At 43.7% G+C, this 24284-nt stretch overlaps 1 protein-coding gene across 7 annotated transcripts in view; it reads left to right on the top strand.

The window, feature by feature from the left end:
• The window catches only part of podxl (podocalyxin-like), a 110026-nt gene that overhangs the window by 22267 nt on the left and 63475 nt on the right, over positions 1–24284 (top strand). For 2 of the 7 annotated variants that reach the window (XM_052034098.1, XM_052034095.1), the window contains exons 1-2: positions 5914–6044; positions 7112–7303. The exons of 4 other annotated variants lie outside the window; for them this stretch is intronic. The gene's annotated coding sequence lies outside the window, so the exon portion shown is untranslated. Of the gene's footprint in view, positions 1–5913; positions 6045–7111; positions 7304–24284 lie in introns of those variants that run through there. One more of the 7 variants, XM_052034096.1, reaches the window with a different exon arrangement.

The following is a 24284-nucleotide window of genomic DNA, read 5'->3' as shown; positions in this document are numbered from 1 at the left end:
TTTGTACCATGTCATTAACCTTAACAATCTTCCTTTCACATATACCTAAGCAGGTCAGCATCTTTGCTCTGAAAGAATATTTTAGAGTGTGGACTCAAGCCCTTTGCTCGACTATAACTTAAGGAAAGAGTAAGAGAGACAATGATAATGGGAAAGAAGAGCAATAAACTTTCATTCATTTAGTGCCTTTAATGTACTAAAACTTCCAAAGAAATTTTGCAGGAGGAAAATCTAGTATAAAGTTATACTGAGCTGCATGAAGTATCAGGGCTGCTCTTGCTCAAAGGGGGAAGTTATGTAGAAGATAGAGGAGGAGAGGTACTTTAATGAAGAAGTGTCAGTGTGTAAGGCATATTGTGTGGTGCAGTAGGTGCTAGAGGCTGGGATTGGAGAAATGCAGAGACTTTGGAGGATGGGCAAGGAGAAGGTGAGGATGAAAATTTTAAAATTTGAAGTGTTCTTGGCTCATGAATCAGCGCAACTAAGTAGGAAAGGAGGTGACAGATGAATGGGATTTGGTACAAGTTAGGGCAAGGCAACAGAATTTCCTTGATTGATATGGTAGAATGCAAGTCAGAGGTGATTGATAAAGACTGGCCCTTTATAATCACGTTGGGTTTTCACTTCCGGGAAACAACAGGGACAATCAGTTGATGAAGACAGTACAAGGAAGAGTCATGTGGCTTAGCCCAAAACATCCTAGGCATATACTCCAGTTCTAAGACTCCACTCTGTTGACTTCATTGAACCTAATTTCGGAAGCAGAGTGGAACACATAGCAGTCACCAGCACGGGTGATTAGAATCTCCAGACAATAGAAGTAGACCAAGTGTCAGCTCTTTGATAGGCCTTTCCTATAGTGTGGGGTTTTGGCCTGAAGCATCGACAATTCCTTTCTCTACCAATCCCCCCCCTCCTCACCACCCCCCCACAGAGGCTGCTGGACCTGCTAAGATCCTGCAGAAGATTTGTCGTTGCTTTCTTATAATTTCCACTCCCTCCCTCTTCTTTCTCCTCAGCCCAGTTTTTTAAAAAAAACTTATCCTTTCAAGTAAGTGCCCAAATCTCTTTTTTATGTTACCATAAAATCTCCTTCCACTTTCAGTCGAGATATCCCAGATCAAAGCAACTTGCTTCTGATTCTTTCATCAATCACCTGTGTTCTCTCCCTCCTTGAAACAGATTTACTTTATTAAAGCTGCCAAAATTGATTTATTATTTTCAACAGCTCTGTCTACTCTCCTCCCATCCCAGATATTCTCTCTTCTTCCCCCATCCCATTGGGCAGAAGATACAAAAGCCTGAAAGCACATACCACCAGGCTCAAGGACAGCTTCAATTCCTCTGTTATAAGACTATTGAATGGACCTCTTGTATGAGGAGATGGACCCAGATCTCTCAATCTACCACATTATGGCCTTGCACCTATTGTCTGCCTGCACTGCCCTTTCTCTGTAACTGTAACACTGTATTCTGCATTCTATTAATGCTTTTCCCTTGTACTACTTTGATGTACTGATGTGGTGAGATGATCTGTATGGATGCTATGCAAAACAAGGTTTTCCACTGTACCTCAGTACATGTGACAATGATAAACCAATTTGCCAATTTAATATACTTTTAATCTTCCTGAGATTGTTCCCAATTTTAGATGGGCTCAACTATAAGAGTAGGCTGAAGAAATATGGGTTTATTAGAATACAAAGGAGGCTTCTTAAAAGTAAGGAGGAAGATTAAGGATATACAGAATACGTCTTTAAACTCTGCAGATACAGCTGGGAAACTAGCTTTCAAACTAGAGAAAGGTGTTTTTAGGACAGGTATCAACTGATTGGTTGATGGAGGATATCTGAACAAGAGAAGGCTAAAGTGAGATCATAAGTAATAATCATACAGAGGTTCAATAGCATAGATATAATTAGTTCCATTTGTGGGGCTGAGCTGTGCCTCAGTAGTAAGTGTTGCTGCCTCACAGCTCCAGGGACCCAAGTTGGATCCTGACCTTGGGTACAGAGCTTACACATTCTCTTCAAGACTGCATGGGCTTTCTCCATCCCAAAGACTTGCTGCTAGGTTGATTGGCTACTGTAAATTTTCACTTAGCACAGGTTAAAGAAATGAGACTGAAGTTGATGGACATGTGTGAGAGAATCAATTTTAGGGAGTTAAGGGGGGGGTGGAACCAGTGGGCTATCTTCCCTGGGAAGCGACCCTATCAGCAATTGATAATAGGTGGATCCAAAAATTTAAGATAATCACAAGGAAGGAAAAGGGGTAGAAGGGAAATAGGTAGTTTAAATCTATTTGCAAAGTACTAAATCACCCTAAATATTGTAGGCTCCGCTTTTAAGAAGGAAGGGACATGTAAGAAGAGATCGGGGTGTGCTGCGAAAAAAAGTTTGGCCACGAATACAGGCCTGGCTTGAAATTTGACAGCTGTAACTAATTACTGAATGACTGCCTCAGTCAAATCAACTGATGGGTTAAAAGCTGAGGTGCTCTAAATGGATTGAAAAATAATGTCATGAAGAAATATGTCATCAGTTGATTGTGCTAAATGCACATTATAATAGTCTGCTCTGTTTCCAAAATTTGGTGGGATTGAAGTCAATGAAAGGGCAACACTCATCTGCAAGTAGATCTTGTGCACGTTCAAATGACTTTCTATCCTAAGGCACTTGGCGATGAAGTGGAATGAGAGAGTGGACACGGGCAAGGGCAGGAATTAAAGTTTGCCTACTTTTGGAGGGACAAGTTTATGCCCTCCTTAAATGAAAAAAAATGGGGCAATTTGTTCATCTGTCACCTTGTATTATTTTAAATGGGTGTTGGAGGGCCAGTATACCTACTTGGCCTCCTTGCATATGCCCGTCTACACAAATAAGATCTTTAAGTTGTTTATCTCCTGCTTGAGGAGGAATATATCAAGGTCTTTAGGATAATCTTTCATCTACAGAGTCCTGCTGGTACTAATCCTGTTTGATGTATCCTTTCAACATGCCAATGAAATCAACTGAAAAGGAACCTCATTGTCTTCAGTGCACCGCTTGCCTCTAATAGCCTGTGAAGTTTATTATAGTATTGTATGTAGGGATTTTTTCCCCTTCAGCTGGATTGTCTTAAGTATACTTTGAACCTATTTTCTGACAAACAGCACCATTTCCGATAAGGTAAAATCAGGAGTCCTGATAGGGAGATAATCACAAGAATATCTTGTCAGAAAGCCAGATCAGAGTTTTGTTTTGAACAGTGAGAGGCCAAGATGTGAAGAAACAAAAAGGTTTAGTGAGTATGTGTATCAAAATCACTACTAATTAGTAAGTTTGCATAAAAATGAATTTAAAAGACAAATGAAATGTTTGTCTTTTTTTCCAAGGGGGTTGGAAGGCAGGGTAATGGAAGTTGTGTAACAGTTGTATACAGTGCTGGTTAGATCCCTCTTTAAGGTACTGCTTTCAGTTCTAGGCACCACATCTTAGTTGCACCAGGATTAAACCGATATTGTATTATGAGGACAAGTTTCATAAACTAGATTGCAACACCCTCGAGTATAGAAGGATAAGGGGTAGCGTAATTGAGATGTTTAGGACGATTAAAGAAGTGTATATGTTAGGTGGCGAAAAAACTATTTCTTCAGAAAATGGTAGGTGGAAAACTGAGAACAATTGTAGGTGGGGTGGGGAGTATAGCCTTAAAATTGGAACTTGGTCTTTCAGGTAGAAGGTTGGGATCTAATTCCCACAAAGGGTGGTGGAAATGTGGAACTCTGTCCCAGATCAATTGAAAATGTATGCACAGAAGGATAGACTTTTGTTCGGTGAGGTAATAACGGTTATGTAACGGAGGTGAGTAGAAGGAATGTGACTAAGATTAGGGATGACCTAATGGAAAGGTGGAACAGACCCGGGAAGCTGTATAACCTATTTTCCAGTGCAGGGCTCTTGTGTGTAGAGAATCAATTCAAAATGTTAGAGATGTCAAATGGAATCAGTCCAAAATGTTTTGCTTCTTGCCGTCTTATCAATAAAACTTATTTAACAATTTTTGTGGTATTACGTTTAAGGAAGTCAAGAGTTTTTTTGTTGCTGGGGGAATAGCTGGGTAAATGAATCAAAGACTTGCACTGCAGTGTCACCTCTCGTGACTTCAGGATGTTGCAAGATGCTTTCCAGCCCGTGATGTGTAGTTAGTGTTGTGGCGGTTAATGGGCAACCTTGCCTTACGTTTCTTCTGAATGGAGTAGATAGTCTACTTGTGATCTTTTCATATACTTTGGGACTGAAGGATATGGCACAGATAAGGCAGACCCTGGATATTACTGTAAGTGAAGATTGGAAAATTAAACCAGAGTTGTCAACCTTTGAATGAGTGTAAAGTCAATTAAAACCCTTTTGCTGGAAATCTGGAAATTATTTATGCAAAATTAGTGGAGAAATGCCTTTTGATTTCTTTTGACCATTTGCTTAGCAAGATATTGATGCACTCTACAAACATGCTATGAATCACCTGTATCCTCATCAGCCAATGAAAATTTGTCCTTTTGACAAACACTCAGATGACTTTTAATTTAGAAATTACTTGCAACTTTAATTGACAAGAAGAGAAAGTGGAGGAAACCATGGCCATATGTCCTACCCTATCAGTACTGAGCTCCTGTGCTGCTTTTACTCCAGCTGCTCCCTTAAAGGAATCTCTTTCAACGGCAAAGAGCAATAATACTGTCAAGCAAAAGGGATATTTATTCCCAGATGGACTTGGTGGCATTGTCACAGCATTTTCTCAGGGGTGTTGGGAAGGGTTTCAAACTGTTGCCTGCCTATTTATCGCTGGCTGCTGCTGGGACTGGCAGCTCTTGCTCCAGGTATCAACAGACTCTCATCACCTCCCTCTTGGAAGCTACTTTGAACTGGATGTACAGTGGAGAGCATTCTGACTGGTTGCATCACCGTCTGGTTTGGAGTCTCCAATGCACAGGACTGAAAGAACCTGCAGAGGGCTGTAGACTCAGCCAGCTCCATCACGGGCACAACCCTCCCCACCATTGAGGATGCCGCCTTCAAGAGATGGCGCCTCGAAGGTGGCATCCACCACTAAAGTCTCTCACCATCTGGGACATGCCCTCTTCTCATTACTACCATTGGGGAGAAGGTACAGAAGCCTGAAGACCTGCACTCAATGACTTAGAAACAGCTTCTTACCTCTGCCATCAGACTTCTGAACGGTTCATGAACCCATCAACATTACCTCATAATTCCTTTCTTTTGCACTATTTATTTATTTTGTAATTTATAGCAATTTTATGTCTTTGTATGTACTGCTGCTGCAAAACAACAGATTTCACAACATACAAGTCAGTGATAATAAATCTGATTCTGAACTGGATGAAGAGGAGACAAAGTAGAGCTACCCCATAGACCACTGATTCGTTATAACACTCTTGGCTTGAGTCATAGTGTCATACACCATAGTGACAGGCTCCTCAGTCCCAAGGCACTGCCCCCATCATGCACCCATTTACACCAAACCTACAGTAATTCCAGTTTACTCTCTCCACACTCCACTCAACTTTCCCCAGATTATCCTTGTCACCCACGCACTAGGGGAAACTTATAGTGGCTAATTAACCTACCAACCTGCACATCTTTAGAATGTGGGAGGAAACAGAATCAGAATTAGGTTTTATTATCACTGAAAAATGTCATGAAATTTGTTGTTCTGCAGCATAAAAATTGCTATGTTACAAAAATAAATAAATAGTGCAAAAGAGGAATATCAAGGTAGTGTTCATGGACCATTCAGAAATCTGATGGCGGAGGGAAAGAAGTTGTAACGTTGAGTGTGGGTCTTCAGGCTCCTGTACCCGATGGTAGTAACATGAAGAGGGTGAGGTGCCTCCAGAGGAAGCCCATGCAGTTAAAGGGGGAGAATGTGCAAACTCCACGCTGGCAGCACCAGAGGTCGGGATCGAACCTGGGTCACTGGAGCTCTGAAGCACCAGCTGTGCCATTGTGCTGCTCATTATCCTCCAGTCCGAACACTCTCAGGTACGTAGCCAAGACTCTCCGCTCTGGGACATCAGAGATGTCCTCCATTTCCTTCTATCAATGCTGCCCTTACTCCTTCCCCCTCCCTCCCCCTGACATAACAGAGATAGGATTCCCCTTGTCCTCATCTACCACCCCACGAGCCTCCGCATCCAACACATCGTTCTCTACAACTTATCCCACCACCAAGCACATCTTCCCCTCACCCCCTCTGCTTTCAGCAGGGATCACTCTCTCTGCGACTTCCTTGTCCACTCGTCCCTCCCAACTGATTACCCCCCACCGCACTTATACCTGCAACTGCACTAAGTCTACACCTGTCCCTACACCACCATTCAGGGCCCCAGACAATCCTTCCAGGTGAGGCAGCGCTTCACCTGTGTCCAAGGGTGTCATTTATTGCGTCCGGTGCTCCCGGCGCAGCCTCCTGTACATCGGTGAGACCTGACACAGATTGGATGAGCACTTCGTCGAGCACCTTTGCTCTGTCCGCTGCAGCAGCCAGGACCTCCTGGTGGCCACCCACATCAATTCCATATCCCACTCCCACACTGACATGTCTATCCACAGCATCCTCTACTGTCACGTTGAGGCCAGATGCAGGTTGGTGGAATAATACCTCATATTCTGCCTTGGGAGTCTCCAACCTGATGGCCTCACCATCGATTTCTCTGCCTTCTGGTAACCCCACCCCTTCTTTTTCTTTCCCCACCCACCCCCCCCCCCCCCAACTCCTCTGTCTTCCCTTATTCCTGTGGCTCCCTTCCCCCATCCTTGATGACCTGCCCATCTCCTCTCCTCCCCTCCTCCATCCTTCATTCCATGGTCCACTGCCCTCTCCTACTGGATTCCTCCTCCTTCAGCCCTTTGCCTCTTCTACCTATCAGCTTATTACATCTTCCCCTCTCCCACCCACCTACACCCCCCCCACCATCTGAACTCACCTATCCCCTGCCTGCGTGTGCTCCTCCCCCTCCCCCAACCTTATTCTGACTTCTGCCCTCTTCCTTTCCAGTCCTGATGAAGGGTCTCAGCCTGAAATGTCAACTGTTTATTTCCCTCCATAGATTCCCTCCATAGGAACACATTCTGAGCACTAAGCAAGATACCCGTGTAGAAGGAAGAAAGTAAAGAAGGAAAAGACTTAGTGCAGCACTTTCCAAACCATGGGACATCCCAAAGTGCCTGCACCTAACGAAGTATTTCTGAAGTACAGCCCCTGTTGGAATGTTAGAAACATGGCAGCCAAATTGTGCACAGTAAGTTCCCGCAATTAAAGTATGATCATGAGCACATCATCTGTTTATTGGTGATGTTGGTTGAGGGATAAATATTGGCCTGAATATGGGAAAACTCCCCTGTTTTTGTTTAAAATATTATGGCAGAGTCTTCTACGTTCTCCTGGAGGGCATGCAGGGCCTTAATGTGATGTCTTGCCCTCTGAGCTTGATTTCTCTGTTTGCTTAAAGGCATTTAGCTGTAAACAGCTCTCGCAATAAGTAATTAAAGGAAAGCTCCTAGGAGATGTGCGAACTCCTAAAACTAGAGTCACAATCCCACAGGCATCCATATCTTAAGGGTGAATTTGCTTTCGATTTAACATCTGAGGGAGTCTCTGGTCCTTTCCCGTAACTGTCTTGACTCACACTTGTGATTTTGTTGTTTTTAATGGGGAGGTTTGGAAAGCGTGTTATGTGTGGCAGTCCAGAGTGTGGGAGGACTGGATACTCACAAACAGTGAATGAGCAGATGGAATCTGATCAAGGATGTGAGTCAAAGACTGATGATATTTATGGGCACTGAGTGACTCAGGCCACCTTAGCATTGAATTAAAAAAAGACCTACAGACAGCCAAAGCTGGGAAATTTTGTAATGTTAGACCCTGCTTAGGGAGGGGAGGGGAATGAAGCTATTAGGGCTCTTGTTTTCAATTGCCTCACAGAGGGGATGAGGGGGATGAGAGGAGAGAATCTGTACACATAGTATGAAAGAGAAGCAGACAGACTTCTTTTGTGTGGCAGCACAGAGGCACAGCTAATAGAGCCACTGCCCCACAGCGTCAAAGACCCAGGTTCAATCCAGACCTCGGGTGATGGAGTCTGTGTGGAGTCTGCATGTTCTCCCTGTGACTTCCCTCCCACATCCCAAAGACATGTGGGTTGGTAGGTTAAGTGGCCACTGTAAGTTGCCCCTAATGTGTGGGTGAGTGGTTGAATCTGGGGGGAGAATTGGTGTGAATGTGGGGAGAAAAATTGGGATTAGTGTAATGGCTGGTCGACATGGGCTGTGGGACTGGTTTCTGAGGTGTATCTCTCTCTATGACCTTTCACAGCCCAAAGAATTCAAAACGTGCTTTCCTAATGTACAACATTTTGACATCTAGTCAATGTTGTAACATAGGAGCTGCAACAACAAATATGCACACGTAGAACGCTACAAACAGCAATAAGATCTTGATCATATTATCCATTTTTAGATGCGTTGATTGTGGAATTAATATTAGCCAGGAAGTTGCAGAGAACTATCCCACCCACCCTATGTTATCCTTTTAACTGCACACACACTGTATGGTTTTTGCTTCACAAGCCCAGCTGAAGAGAGCCTATGGTAGTTTGTGCTTGTTTATTTTATGGTTAGGAGAGGAGTGTAGCTGTCTTCATCCCCAATTCATTGTTTACAGCCATCTCTATCTCGATCCATCTGTCACCTTCCCCTGTATGAACTCAGCTCTCACTCCATCCCTCCTGCATTCTACTTCCCAGCTCAGCTGCATTTCCCATCCCTTTTAGTCCAGATTAATTTCCAAACTCTTTTATATTCCCAAGATTAGCCATTAGATCTTGTGTATGAAGCTTACAGTTTGCTGCAGGAGAAATTCTTCTGCCATCTCTTTAGATTGTGATTCATCAAAATCTCAATCCCATTTACTTGCATGTCTCTTGATATCAAAAATAAACCTTATTCATAAAAAGAATATAAAAAATACAAAAACAGTGCACACCTTTCTTTGTTCATAGTATCATTCCATCTACTATTCATCGTGTTATCAGGTCGATGTATTTATAGTGTTAGCATATTCTATGCACAATGCATTGTTGCTATTCATGTGGCCTTCCTGGACATCACACACGTCAAGTGTTGGTGAAGCTTTTACATGGGACTTAATGTCTCATAATGTCTAATGGCAGCAGGAGCATAGACTGCAGTCCTTCCCCACAAAATCTTTGTGTTGGTTGCACCGAGCTTTAGTGCATCCTACAGCACTCCTGCAACCTGGAATGTTCCAGTCAGCACCATTCCCTTACAGACATCTCACTACACTGGAAAGCCAACAAGTTTTGGGGAGACCAAATTGCATCTTTTCACCAAGTTGATGTATCTTCCAGCAGTACTTGACGTTTGTCTTGGTATACATCCCTGGGAATGGCCCCAAGATCAGAGTATCTTCCATTACACAGCTGCTCAGGATGAACCTCACCAAGGACTCTTGCATCCTTTTCCAGACCTTCTTTGCAAATGCACAGTCCATAAAGAGGTGGGCGATCATCTCAGCCTCATCCCTTTTCTTGAGGGCACTGTGCCCTGTGGGATCTGATGGGAAGGCCACTCTCACAGCCAGCTTTGATACCTTTACCAATGTAGATCTATAATTCCCAGTGCTGAAGGATTCAGTTCATCTCTGGGATTCTGATCCTTGTGGGAGGAGTTTAGCACTTTTTCTGACTTGTGTGTCTGTTGATGCTGTCTGAAAGGACCTACATCTACTTTTAAGATCATTACCTCCTGAATTTTCCCCACCAACCTTTTGAGTAGTTTTACAGATTTGGAGACAGAGTAGCTCTGTCTCCCAAACTCCAGTAATACAGTCCTTATCGATAGGATCTGTTCCTGTAACTTAGCATATTCACACTTTCAGGGGAGGATGATATCAATGGATTTTGTTTTAAATTTCTGTCTCTATCCACGATCCAGAATCACTTCCCAGCAGCTGCAGCTCCTGCTGAATGGTAGTTGTCTAACAAGGTGTGAGGGTGATGTCGTCTTCCCCTCTCAATGATTTAAACTACCATACAATGCAGCAATCAAAAATCCTCATAAAACAAATCATTGTAATTTATGGCTGTAAGTTTTCACGTGGCTGATCTCTCTTAACTTTTGCCCTTCGATAGTCTAGGGTTTAATTACTATTCCTAACAGAGAGGATCTGGCATGAAACAAGGGTCTGGCCCTTGAGCTGAGGGTTCAGCTGTCTACTTAAGCACTCACACAGAGAATTTCAAAGTCGAGTTTATTGTCGTAGGCACAAGTACATGTGAGCACAGTTGCAATGAGAGACTTGCAGCAGTATCACAGGCACATAGCATCATATAGGCAGCATTCACAAGAAAAGCATAAATTAAACATAAATTATGCACAATTTTTACAAGAAAGAACACAATTAGAACAAAAAAAATCCATTGTAATGCAAAGTGATCAAAGTGTTGCTAAACTGCAGTGATTAGGGTTGTGCTGCTTGGTTCAAGAACCAAATGGTTGAAAGGAAATAGCTGTTCTCGAACCTGGTGGTGTGGGACTTCAGGCTTCTGTACCTCCTGCCTGATGGTAGTTGCAAGAAGATGGCATGGCCTGGATGGTGGGGATCTTTGGATGTTGCCTTCTTGAGGCAGCGCCTTCTGTAGATGCTACTGATGGTGGGGAGGGATGTGCCGGTGATGTATTGGGCAGAGTCTTGCTCAGCAGTTATCACTCAGATCTGCTCCATTTATAAGAATAGTATTAGGCAAGGGAGAATCTGCAGTACTCGTATCCATTTGTAGAGATGGTGGTTCTCCAAAGGTATGAATGGGGAATTCCAGAGTTTTGACTCAAAGGAGGCAATGTGTTAGGACAGCAACTTGGAGGTACTGATGTTCCCATATACGTATTTCTGCTCCCTGGTTTGGGAGGTGCTGTTGAGGAAACTGTGGGAACTCCTGCAGCATTGGGAAGTAATTTTTAGGGTATCAGTCTTATCCCTCGTATCCAGTTACATGGAACCAAATACATGAAAGTAGGGAGAATTGGCAGCCAATCTTCAAGCCTGGTGATCTAAGATGAATTTCTTCCCCCAAGGGACTGGGAAACCTGCCTCATTCATCTCGCCTGAAACGCAAGACTGAGACCGATTTGTAGCACTCCAGCCCACTGCCCTGGACATAAAGGTCCTCCTTGGGTTACAAGCGCCCGCCTTATAGATGGCCTGTACATACAAACGAGCGGTTGGGAGACTGGAGGGATGGATGGGGATGGATTTGCTGGATGCTGTGGGGCTGCAGACGTCACGTGCCAGATGGGAACGGGACATTTACATGCGTCTTCTCTCCCAACACCCCCACACAGACGCCCCCCACCCCCCAAGTTGCAACAATCAGGTTGGGTAGAGCTGGGAGCACTGAGCAGAATTGCTCACTCACCGAGTCATTTAGGCTGGCTGGCAGCAGCCCTTCCCACGCCTGCTCGCTCTCCTGCCACGCTTGTTTCTTCGATCCTCACCCACACGTGGTTTTTGTCCATTTCTGACCTCCGAACAAACAGTTCTCAGGAACGGAACCCCGTCATAACCTGGGGACTGCCTGTAATCAGTTAACTGAGCAGAAACTATGCAGTAAACCCTTGGCCTTTCCTCCTTTGTGGAAGCCATTCTGTAACTTTATCCACACCCAAATCTTAGTGGCAAAACTTTGGTGTCAATAGAGAAACCTGGGTAGGCCATTGAGCCCCTAGAGCCTACTCCACTATTAAATTAGATTACGACTGACCTGTATCTTACCTCTGCCTCTCCTCGCTTCCTTTGTAACCCTTAATACTCATTCATAAAGTAAACTTGCCAGCCTCGGCTTTCACAGTTGCTGTCAACTTCCAAACTTGTTTGATGGTGAGACTTCCAAATTTCCACTCCTCGTTTGTGTGAGGAGGAGGCGTCACCACCCCTCTGGGTCCCAGCTTTGATGATAAAGTGATGCCCTTCTTTTCTGGGGTTCCCCACCAGATAGGCTGCAGTTTGGGTATTTGAAGTTCTGGTTGCACTTCAGTCCCACTATCTATGTGGAAGGGGGTGGGTTAGTTTGTGGGTCTGTTCCTGGGTCTGCCTAGACTTTCCATTCACAGGTTCAGGCAGAGGATGTCAAGGGGTCCATCCGAGCTGACTGCCTGACCCCCTTCTGAAGATGTGCTCATGGTCAGGTGTCCCAGGAGAGGGAGCACATGGTGTCTGCTGACTCTCTGGAGGCCTTCTAGGACCAGTGCACACTGCAGGGGCTAGAGTGCATCTTGGACAGCAAGGATCACATTTTAATCTAAAATTGTTGTTAACATCGTAAATAGGTAAACCGATTTGTATTTTTAGAAAAAGCAGTAGGGGTTCCATGGGGAAAAGCCACAGTTCATAGCCCTCTTGCCTTTGCAAACAAGTTAGTTAATAATCTGTATTAAAACCCCATGAATTACTTAGTTTAAGTTTGTGAATGAATGGTAACTCTGTTAATCTTAAGTAACGGAATGACATTACTTGTTAGAGTCCTTGTGCCCAACTCGTCCATGCCGACAAAGATACCCATCTAAACTAGTCCCATTTGCCCATGTTTGACCTGTATCTCTCTAAACCTTTCCTGTCCATCTACCTGTCCAAGTGTCTTTTAAAAGTTGTTATTGTACCTGCCTTAACCACTTCCTCTGCCAGCTCATTCCATATACATACCACCCTCTATGCAAGGAAAAGATTGCCCCTCGGGTTCCTATTAAATCTCTCCCCTCTCACCTTAAACCTATAATTCTTGATTCCTCAACCCTGGGCAAAAAGGCTGAGTGCATTCACCCTATTTATGGCCCTCATGATTTTATAAACCTGTATAAGGTCACCTCTCAATCTCCTGCACTGTTATAAAAATGTTGACTTGAATGTTCTGTATTTATATATGTTATGTTTTTTAATAAATAAAAGTATATTTGAAATTAAGAAGTAGCTTCTTACTATCCACACTGCGAAATTATTGAGTATTTTAAGTGCTGCCAATAAGATCATCCATATTTTAATCTCCCATGAAGGGTGTGTGTTAGCTCGTCAGGAGAGTGTCCCAGCTTTCCTGCCCGTTTCTGCCGAATAAGGTAAACATGAGAGAGCAGCTTCAAAGCAGGGATTTGCATCTGAAAAGTTGCACACAAATCCATCTTGTTCTTAAGCCTCCCTGGTGGCCCATTGTACGTTGAAACCAGCTGTGTGGTGTGGGGGTGCTGATGGGGTGTGGAGTCGAGGGGAAATGCTGACCTTTCAGAGTGTCATTTGCATTGTTTATCTCTTGGAGCAGGGTTCTGGGGAGAGGAGGGGGAGGGGTGCAGAAGGCAGACACAGTTTTTACTCAGAGTGACATAAAGAAGATAAAGAGTTTAGGACAATGAAGGTTTGCGCTTGGATGAAAGGATGGCACTTGGAGAATCTCTCACTGGAACAGTTTTGCTGTAAAGTAATTGCATTGAAAGAGGTTTTGTTTTGAGCAATTCCTGTGACTGACTTCCAGCAGTAAAGGGAAGCATTGTATTGTATCCACAAGTCTGTGCTTCACTAATTGAATGCGAAGGATTTCCTGGGTGTGTACCTCCTGAAATGTATCACTTGCTCTTGTTCCATTCTGACATTAGAGACTGAACACTTCTGCTCCATACAGAGAGAACAGGGATACTGTGGAGTGGTCTTCTGTTCCTCTTGATAGGAGCAATCATTTTAAAAGTGTACCCTCTGTGGCCAGAGAGAGTCCCTCTGAATGATGAGGTACAGCAGTCTAGTCACTGATTTACTGGCAGTCAGTTACACGTAGAAATGAATGAATGCTTTACATCCACATCTCTTTCCAGACATCACATATGGCTTCACGACTGAGGAAGTAGTATTTTTCATTCTTAAAGATGCTTGGGGAAGTATCTCGCTCTCCTGAAGAACCATTTTGTTCCCCCCAAATAAACAGAAATAAACTGCAACAACTGAATCAGTTTCCACTTCTCTCCCTGGCAGTCTTTGCTACTTGCTGCTTTATAAAAGGTTTATCTTGTCATTTTTTTTGGTTCTTTTACCAACCACCTTCAATCTACATACCCTATTTCTTGGCCCTTCTGTCACTACGAGAAGTTCCTCTCTGTTTACTCTGTCCATACCTGTCATGACTTTAAAGCCTTTATCAAATCCCCTCTGAACTTCCTCTGTTCCAAGGAGAACAACTCCTAGCAACAAACAGTCTGCTTGGAGGAACTTGGTAGGTCAAGCAGCATCTGTGGGTGGGGACGGGGATTGTCGACGTTTTGGGTTGAAACCCTCCATCAGGACATCTGTGTCTCTTGTGTCTCCAGAACAACTTTTTCAGTCTTTTCACATAACTAAAGGCCTACTCCAGAGACTTCAGTACAAGCATCCAGCTGAAGTGCCATTTTTCAGGTGAGACATTAAACTGAGGCCCTGTCTGCCTTCCAAAGTAGACGTAAAAGATTCCATGTTGCTATGTTGAAGAGATCCGGAAAGCTTAGCTGTTCATTTTGTCACTGGGAGCTTGCTGTGAAAAAGTTGGCTGTTGCATTTCCAAATACCGCAGTAATTGTAAAGTGGTTTGGAAAAATGTGAAAGGTGCCAAGTAAATAGACCTTTCCTTCATAGTTCCATGGTCTGACCTTTTGTCAGTCCTGAGCTTACCGCCTGTACTGTTCTGCTGATTGGGCACGGAATGGAAATTCCATTTGCTGTAAATTCATCCTTGATAGGCCTGGCAGGAGCAAGTGAATTCCTCCAGATAACAATGACTTTTTTTACTCCGTTATCCACGTTTTCATGGCTCAGTCAGCAGTAGAATCTTGCTACATACAGTACCACAGAGCAATTTCAAACTTGTTCATAGAATTGGGTTTCATTTTACAAGCTCAACTTAAAAAATCCCACACCAAAAAAAGTCTATCCCTGGTCAATGGCACTAAAAAATGCTCTATAGGTAGCTTTAATGCTTTGCCTTGAGTTCATTCCATTAAAGACATTGTACAGTGTACTGACAGTCCAATACAGCACATTTATCACTACTGTCTAGGCAATAATTTTTATGCATTCCAGTAGAAATATATTGTAGAATAAAGGCATCCTCCCTGATGTCCTGGCCCAATATATATCCTTGACCAACATCCTAACACAAATAATGTGGTCATTATTACATTTGTGGGAGTTTGCTTGCCGAGAAGTAGAATCAATTAGCACTGTTTTTTTAAATTCCTAAAATATGCACAGATCCAGTTAACACGTTATAAGATTGCCTAGTAATCATTCCTGGGTGAAGTAGAACCCAATGGCGAACTGGACCAAGCACTTTGTGCAATCAAAGTCGAGTTCATTTGTCATGTGCACAGGTGCAATGAAAAACTTACTTGCAGCAGCATCACAGGCACATAGCATTAGAGACACAACGTTCACAAGAAAAACAAAATTAAACATAATTAAACATGAATTATACAAGAAAGAACACAATTAGAACAAAAAAAAGTCTATTGAAGTGCAAAGTGGTCGTAGGGTTGCTAAACTGAGGTAGTGATTAGCGTTGTGCAGGTTGGTTCAAGAACTGAATGGTTGAAGGGAAGTAGCTGTTCTTGAACCTGGTGGTGTGGGACTTCAGACTTCTGTATCTCCTGCCCAATGGTAGCTACGAGGAGATATTCATGCAATATTCCGGTACCTGTGTAAGACAATTTCCACCATCTGACGTGCACGTTATGATGTCACCACATACCCAATGCCCATTTCCACCAATACTTATATAAATTGGAGCTTTTTGCTAAATGTTACCACTAATGGGGAGTTTTCTCTCCATTATCTAGCTGCTGACGTACCCATTCTATGGGTGCCACGGTGGGGGCTGCACTCTATTTTTGGAGGCATTAGTATGGCAATGACTTGGTGGGTGGGGAACCTCAGGGCAAGAGGTAAGGGCAAGACATGTCCTTCAGCAAAGAGCCTTCTCCCAAAGTCTTCAAAGACACCATCTTTACCTCTCTGATGATAATGTAAGCTCAGGGTGAGTAAAGCTGTCATCACCAAGGTATGTGACATCCTGCAGGAAGACTCAGCCATGCTCTCATGCCTGGTCTGCTGTCTCCACTGAGGTCAAAGTCACTTCGACACTAAACTTCCTGGATTCAGGATCTTTCCAAGCAGCCACACTTCACAGTATGTTGCTGCTTACTGCAACAACAAAGTGGTGGAGGGATTCCCTTCCTTCCATTCCTGGGAGACTCCATCTAAATGGAAGAGACGAAGGGCATTGCATAACCCTTTCATCATTGTCACTTTGGAGGCTTGATTAGATGTGGTTGTCGAAGAGGTAGAATATCAATAATGAGGTGTAGGAAAGCCGGGAATGTGTGGGGCTTGTTCGTGGAGTAAGTGTATGATTGTGTATATGCATCTGAATAAGTGAGCACTTGAGCAAGCAGTATTTGTATTGCTTTTAAAGTCAACTTGGGATATTTAGTAAAGTCATGATGTATTTAGTTGCATTTCTCCATGGTGTGGGGACCTCCTCCCCAGGATCTTCAACAGGCAACCCCAGTGGATCTTCTCCTTCCTGGCACAAGGATCCTCTCCCCTGCTTGAGATTTGAACCAAGCCCTCTGTCACACTGGGTGAAATGTGGAGCTCTTTTTCCTTTCCCTGTAAACTGTCTCTCTCTTATCAATGGCAGCAATAATTGTGCGCTGTGGCTCAGTGGCTGTCACAGAGAAAACGCCTTTAAGGGTTGATGCCCTTCTGTAAAATACACAGCAAAGCACCAGAAGCTCTGCATAAAACTGGGCGTGTTTCCAGAAGGAATGACATGGGTACCATTTTACCATAGGTTTCTGGTGTAAACCACCATAACACAGTTCAACCCTTTTATACATAATATTTCACAATAATGTCATACACAGTATCAGCACAACAAGGGTGAAAACCAATTTCCGGCCAGCTGTGGGCAAACTGACTGCCATGTTTTTTGCATTGAAAAGTATGTCAGTGGTTGGAAGGTGTTGTGGAACTGCAATCTTATTCCAGAACTAAGAGTGTTGGTAGTTGAAGGCATGAAGCAATTAAACTCTGCAAAGATCAATAGGTTAGAATTCAAGAAGTGCTGGTATTTGGGAGTGTAGTAGGTGCTGGAGGTGTCTCATCCTGAAATTCTGCCTCACAAGAGTTGTGTGAGGCACCTTGTGACATTTTTCTACATTCCTTCTGTCCCTGTAAGTTATATTTTTTTTTAGAGAAAGCATGCAAAGATGTTTGCTTTAACTTTCAAAGGAACCCAACTCTTTGTGACAAGGAAGCCACAGAAACCCAGAGCCAAACTGGTGCTCAACTGCTAGTTGCTCCAGTCAGGAGATTCAAGCCTGTTGGTTTTCATTCATATAGATGACTCATTGTGGGCAATGGCCCAGATAACTCATTGAGGGCCAGCATCCCACAGGGGTACTGCTCAGATATGGAGCTTCAGTACTGCAGGGCTGATGTAAATGCGATAGATTTCTGTCTTGATTCAATTCACAGATATTTCGATAACTGGATGGTACAAAGAATTCAGTTTCATAGAATCATAGAAAGTACAGCACAATACAGGCCCTTCGGCCCACAATGTTGTGCCGACCTTTAAACCTTGCCTAAGACTATCTAACCGTTTCCCCCCACATATCCGTCTTATATGTCCATATTTAGCAGAGCAACTGATGTATAGAAATAATAAAATCTGATTTTCCATCTTAAAATAATTTACTATGAGTTTTGATGTTAGAGTGTGCATTGCACGTGTGGTGTAGATGTATCATGCCTTAGAGGACCCAAAATTTGACATTTTACAAAAACTATGGGTATGGGTCCTTGGTTACGTAAGAACATAAGAAAATAGCAGGAGTAGGGCATTTGGCCCCTCAAGCCTATCCCACCAGCCTGCCCCAGCATTCAAAGTGATCATGGCTGATCTGCCCGAGGCCTTGTCTCCTATTCTGTGCCATCTCCCCTTCTATTAAATTTCTTTCCCTAGGACACAAGAACATTACACTGCACAAAAGAATTTCTAGGTCATTACCTAAAAATTAGAATTGGGCCTTTCAGGATTGAGGTTAGAAAATATGAGATCTACGAGCCCAGGGTGTGTAAAAAGTTTGGAACTCTCCACGACTGTCAATTGTTGTTAGATCAACAGTGCATGTTAGCCTGGAGATAGGTTTTTGTTAACCATCAGAGATTAAGGGATAGAAGGCAAAGGCAGTCATGTGGAATTGAGATCATCTATGATTTCCTTGATTGATGGAACAAGCTCTCTCAGCTCTTGGTCCTTGGGGGCCCCCATCTGCAACTGGCTTCTAGACCAGCAGACCTCAGTCATTTAGAATTGGTCATAACATTTTGTCCACCCTGATCCTCAATACTGATGCTGCCCAGGGTTGTGTGCTCAATCCTATGCTCTACTCCCTGTATACCCGTGACTGTGTGGCCAGATGTAGTGCCAACTCAATCTTTAAGTTCACTGATGATAGCACTATTATAGACCAGATCAACAACAATGAAAGGGATCACCAACCATGTGTCATGGTGTCCAGAACAACAATCTAGCCCCTAACATCAGCGAGGTGAAAGAGCTGGTTGTTGATCAAAGGAAGAAGGGGGTTGGGGGGGGAACGCAATCCTGTCCTCATCAACAGAGCTCCTATAAGGGTGCTCAACAGCTTGGCATCCGTATCACCAGCAAACTCACCTGGTCCTTCCACACTGACATGGTGATCAAGGAAGTGCATCAGCTTAAGTACTTTGTTAGGCTTCTGAGAAGGTTCGGCTTGTCCACAAGGATTCTCTCGAACTTTTACAGATGCGCTCTAGAAAGTATACTGATGGGTTGCCTGGTGTGGCAACTACTCTGCTCTGGACCAACAGAACCTGCAAAGAGTGGTAAACACAGCCCAGCCCTTCGTAGCCTTGTCACCTCCTTTCATCCAGTCCATCTTCGTGTTGCGTTGCTTCAGGAAGGCTAATAGCATCGTCAAGGATGCCTGGCATCCTGGCCATTCCCTTTTCTCTCTACTACTTCTGGGAGAAAATACAGGAGTTTGAAAACCCAAACAACCAGACTCAAGGACAGCTTCTTCCCCACTGCTATCAAACTTCTGAACCCATCACCTCTTTTATGTCCCCTTCCTGCTGGTGCTGCCATGTTCTCAGACCCTTAATTCTTCCTCTATCGGTAATTCTGTTGTCACTTTAGCATTTCTTTTTGCACTACTTCAGATGCACCATTCTGTTGTTTTGCTCTTGTCGCTGTTTTTATTGCTGTATTCATTAACGTGTATACAGTTTACTCTGTGAGCTCCACGTGAGCAAGGAATTCCAATGCACCCTGGTGTATATGACAATAAACTAATCTGAATCTGGGAGGTAATGGCCTCTTCCTCCTCCACTGGCCTAAGTGTCATTGGATCACGTAAGTGAAAGATGGAACTTTACCCTCTAGAACTTGGGTCGGGACATAACCGGAAATTATTTGTACACCAGAAGCAGCACAGGGTTGAATAGACAACATTTCCTGCTACTCTTATAATATCAACATTTTCCATACAAAAGTTAAATGAGAACAATTCAGTGTTATGGTGTATGGGCATTTGACCTTTTAAACCACTGATGTAAATGACATTACTTCCACAAGCAACTGCCTCTTGTGGTGTGTTGAGAGGGTGATGTTACTTGGAACTTATTATCTAAGTTGACGTGTAGCTTTCCATAGGAAGAGCAAATCAGTAATTCTGACATGTGTCACAACCTATCATTGTATTTTTCACCAGCACAAGCCAAGCACTTATTGTTTGTCCATAATAGTTTCTTGAACTGTGTGACTTACAAAGTCATTCCAGAGGTCTGGTGTCACAGAGGAGCCAGACCAGGGAAAGGAGGCAAATATCCCTCCCTGAAGGACTTTAATAAACCTGATGGGCTTTAACAGGATTTTACCTTTACTGACGTGAAGCTGAGTTAACTGCTCTCACCCAGCTCAGCTTTATAGGTTGTATATTTGGCTTCAGTGAGGAGGTTGCATCAACTAAGGAATGGCCCTCGCTGTTGATGAAGTGACTCCCTGGCAGATGGGTGAGGAGAGGGTCAATGGCCCAAGGGCTCCTGTGACCCAAAAGCTTAGCAATATTCACCATTATGTGTGGACAATGGCAGCTTATTTAAGGTAACTTACATATAACAAAAATCTACCAATTACCAAAGGATGTTCTTTTGGGAATCTGAATATTACTCGCAAGAACAGCATATATTGCCCTTGAAGGTGGTGGTGAACTACGTACCTTGTAGATGGTGGAAATACTTTGGGTTGCCAGGACGTGAATCACTTATCACAACATTCCCAACCTCAAAACTCTTTTAGCTACAGTATTTATGTAGCTGGTCCATTTGGGTTTCTGGTTAATGGTGACCCCCAGGATGTTAATTGTGGGGGACTTGTGATGTTAATGTCATTGAATGTCAGTGGTAGATGGTGAGACTCTCTAGTTGGAGATGGTCACTGCTTGGCATTGCTGTAGCATAAATGTTATTTGCCACTCATTTAAAAATTACCACAAGTGGATTCCTTCACCCACACATTCTACCTCAGTGTGTTAATGTTGTCTAAGTCTTGCTGAATGCAGACATTAACTGTTTCATTTGCTAAGGAATTGCAAATCGGATTGAACACCAAGTGAACATCTCCACTTCTGACTTTGTGATGGAAGGAAGGTCATTAATGAAGCATCTGAAGAATCTGGGCATTTCTCCGAGGAACTGCTGCAGTGATATCCTGATTGGTCTCCATTAGTAACAACCATCATCTTTTGTGCATGCTATGACTCCAGCTATTGGTGTGTTTTCCCTTGATGCTCATTGACTTAAGATTGATGTTGTACATGTTCACACGCTACCATAATGTTAAGGGCAATTAGTCTCATCACACCTCTGGAATTCATCTCTTTGGTCCATGTTTGGAACAAATCTGTGATGAAATCTGGAGCCAAGCTGAGTGGAGAGAATTCAAATTGTCCATTATTGAACAGATTATTGTTGACTAAGTGCTCCTTGTGATAACACTGTCAATGACCCATTGCTTATGATTGAGAGTGGACTGATCAGCCAAATTGGATTTGGGCTGCTTTTTGTGAATAGGACACACCTAGGCAATTTTCCAGATTATCAGGTAGATGCCAGTGTTGGTAGAAGTGATAGAAGGGGCAGTGATAAATGGTGACCTTCTACAGATGATACAGGGGCTCGACAGGTTACGAATGAGCTGACATGGAAATCCAACTCTAAGCAAATTCTCCCATACATTTTAAAGCATTTTTCAAGTCAGTAATAATGATAATAACATTTTTCATGGTGTTTATTAATGACTGGATACAGTATGTATTCCATTAGTTTAACTATGGGTAGTATGAGGGGGATTATTTCAATGAAATGAAAGAATTGTAGCAAGAGTAGGTAGAGGGACACAATGTGGGTAGCTACAGAAAACGGACATTTCTGACCTACAGAGAAGTGAGCTTCTGGACAGTTCTCAGGGATGGAACCCTTATGTAACCCAGGAACTGCCTGTATAGATCACTGGAATTGTTCCAGAAAAGAGAGAAATGATCCAGAGAAGGAATGGATAGATGGTGTCGTTCTAGAAGATGGCTAGACAATAAGAACCTAGAGGAGGAATGGAAGGGTGGTAGGGATCTAGAAGAGGAATAGATGGGTGGTGTAGTTCTATAACATAGATGGGCATTGAGGATCCAGAGGAAGAACGAATAGGTGAAGGAATACAGAGATGGGAGTCTGTCGATGAGAATTGAGTGAGTTGCACAGTACTCGTGAAGGAATGGTTGGATAGACATTAGTGTATTGGTGTGCCTGAGGAGAAAATTGGGGGGGGGGGGGGGAGCAGTGAGGATCTAGAGGAGGAATAGAAAGGCATAATTCTGGAAAGACAATAGCTGGCCAGGGCAGTGCCTGGAGGGAGGGAGGTGCTGCTCTGGCTGTCTATTTTAGGACAGTAATATTTGGGCAGTGGTGTGGTTGGGCTGGTGAATGGACAGATGGGCAGTGTAGACCTAGAGGAGGAACGGATGGAAATAAGGGTTCAAGAGAAAAAAGTAGAAATGTGGGGAGCTTCGGGAAGGAGAAAAGTTGAGTCAGGACATCCCAGGAGAAGAGTAGCTGGACAGTGGGATTCTCAAAGGAGAAGATCTAGATGGTAAGGTTTTGGAAGAGAAACAATGGCAAGAAGGTTCACATAACTTGTGGTTGGTAAATTGGTTTATTATTGTCACAGGTACTGAGGTATAGTGAAAAGCTTTGTTTTGCATGCCATCTATATAAATCCTTTGATTACAACAATGCACTGAGGTAGTTAAAGGGAAAACAATAACAGAATGCAGAATAAGATGTTACAGAGAAAGTGCAGTGCAGGCAGACAATAAGGTGCAAGGCCTTAACGAGGTAGATCGTGAGGTCAAGAGTCCATCTTATCATACCAGGAAACCATTCAATGGTCTTATAACAGTGGGATAGAACAAGGTATAGAGCAAGAATGGATTGGCAGTAAGGTTGTAGATGGGGAACTGATGGGCAATGAGCCATCAACCAGGAAACAGATCCCTTTAAAATTGAAGGAGAGAAACAGATATTCTTTAGGAGAAATAGCAAAGTGGGTGAGGCTCTGGAGAAAGAAGTGATGCCTGTAGAGATAATGAGCGGAGTACCAGAGGATGAATGGATTCCTGTGAGGCAGGAGAAATGGATGTCGGTGGAACTGTATCCTAGTGAGGATTTTATTTTGGGGAAAAGAAAGAAATGAAGATGAAGTCTGACAGCAGATGGCTGACAGTGGAACCCGTGAGATATAGGTAAGAGAATGACTGCTAAGTAAATGAGGCTGTGGTGGAACATACAAGTGTTATGTAGGGGTCCTGAAGCATAGAGATTATTGGTGTTGGTTTATTATTGTCACTTGTAGTAAGGTACAGTGAAAAACTTGTCTTGCATACCGATCGTACAGGTCAATTCATTACACAGTGCAGTTACGTGGGCAGAGCAGGAGCATGGGTCATATTGACCACTTGTCAGATATTACTATCCATGACCATGTGTGGGTAAAATATTGAGTGTCCAGGTCCCTGAGGTATTGACTACCATGGCTACCTGGCCCCGTGCATTTCTGGAATCCTCCCAAACCTCTGGAAATAGCACATCTCCCTCCTCCACCAAAGTCTCCAGTGCAGGGTCTAAATGGCTTCCACCTCTTATTGTGATTGCCATGCACTTGCCCGTTAAGAGCCCGAAGCCAGTCAGCTATCTGGGGAGTTGGAGTCCTGCTGAAGAGTGCATCCATACACCAGTGCAGTCAGCACAGGCTGCATGCTTGCAATCATGGTCATTATCAGGCACTGTGAAGCTGACTCACTGCCCAGTTTGAAAATGATGACTGCTGGTTAATCCTGCAGCAAAAATCCCTGTGTGCATTTAGGGGAAATCAAATTTAACCCCCTGCCCCGAAAATCTCTTGTTTTGTTGCTATTGCTTTCACTCCCTGACCTGGGTCTGTGGAATCTAAAAACCGTCTGTGTTGTAAAGGAAGAGCAGTGTGGCAGGTGAGATAAGGTTTGGGGATTTATGGGCTGCCTTATCTTTGCTGAGGCTTTCCGATATGCTCTGTGCTGGCGTCTGTTCCCCATCATTTCCACCTGACTGTTACAGAGCTGATCCTTCCTTGCCTTGTTCTATTCCTCAGCTAATAGTTTTCCACTCCCCTCCACTCCCTTCTCCTTCTGAAGATATTGACTGCATCTTGTCACACTGTGCCACTGGCAGGCCGATACCCTGCCTCCAAAGCCCCCTCGCCCCAGTACCTCCTTCAAGTGCCCCTTCCCCAGATACACAAAGCTAAATGGGAAAGTTAATGAGGAGGGGGAAGAAAAGAATACCTACAAGGCAAGTAAGTCAGCAAAGAGGTGGCACCCTTCCCCCAGTGATCATGGCGAGAGACAGCACAGAAACAGGCCCTTCAGCCCATCGTCCATGCTGAACACCAACCACCAACTTGCACTAACCCTGCGTTAATCTAATTTGTTCACTCCCCTGCCATATTCCCATCAACTCCCCCCAATTCTACTACTCACCTACACACGAGGGGCAATTTACAG

The sequence above is a fragment of the Pristis pectinata genome, chromosome 19, assembly GCF_009764475.1.
Source record: "Pristis pectinata isolate sPriPec2 chromosome 19, sPriPec2.1.pri, whole genome shotgun sequence".
Taxonomy (NCBI): Eukaryota; Metazoa; Chordata; class Chondrichthyes; order Rhinopristiformes; family Pristidae; genus Pristis; species Pristis pectinata.
The sequence above is the reverse complement of the archived record's forward strand: the minus strand, read 5'-3'. Positions and strand labels throughout refer to the sequence as shown.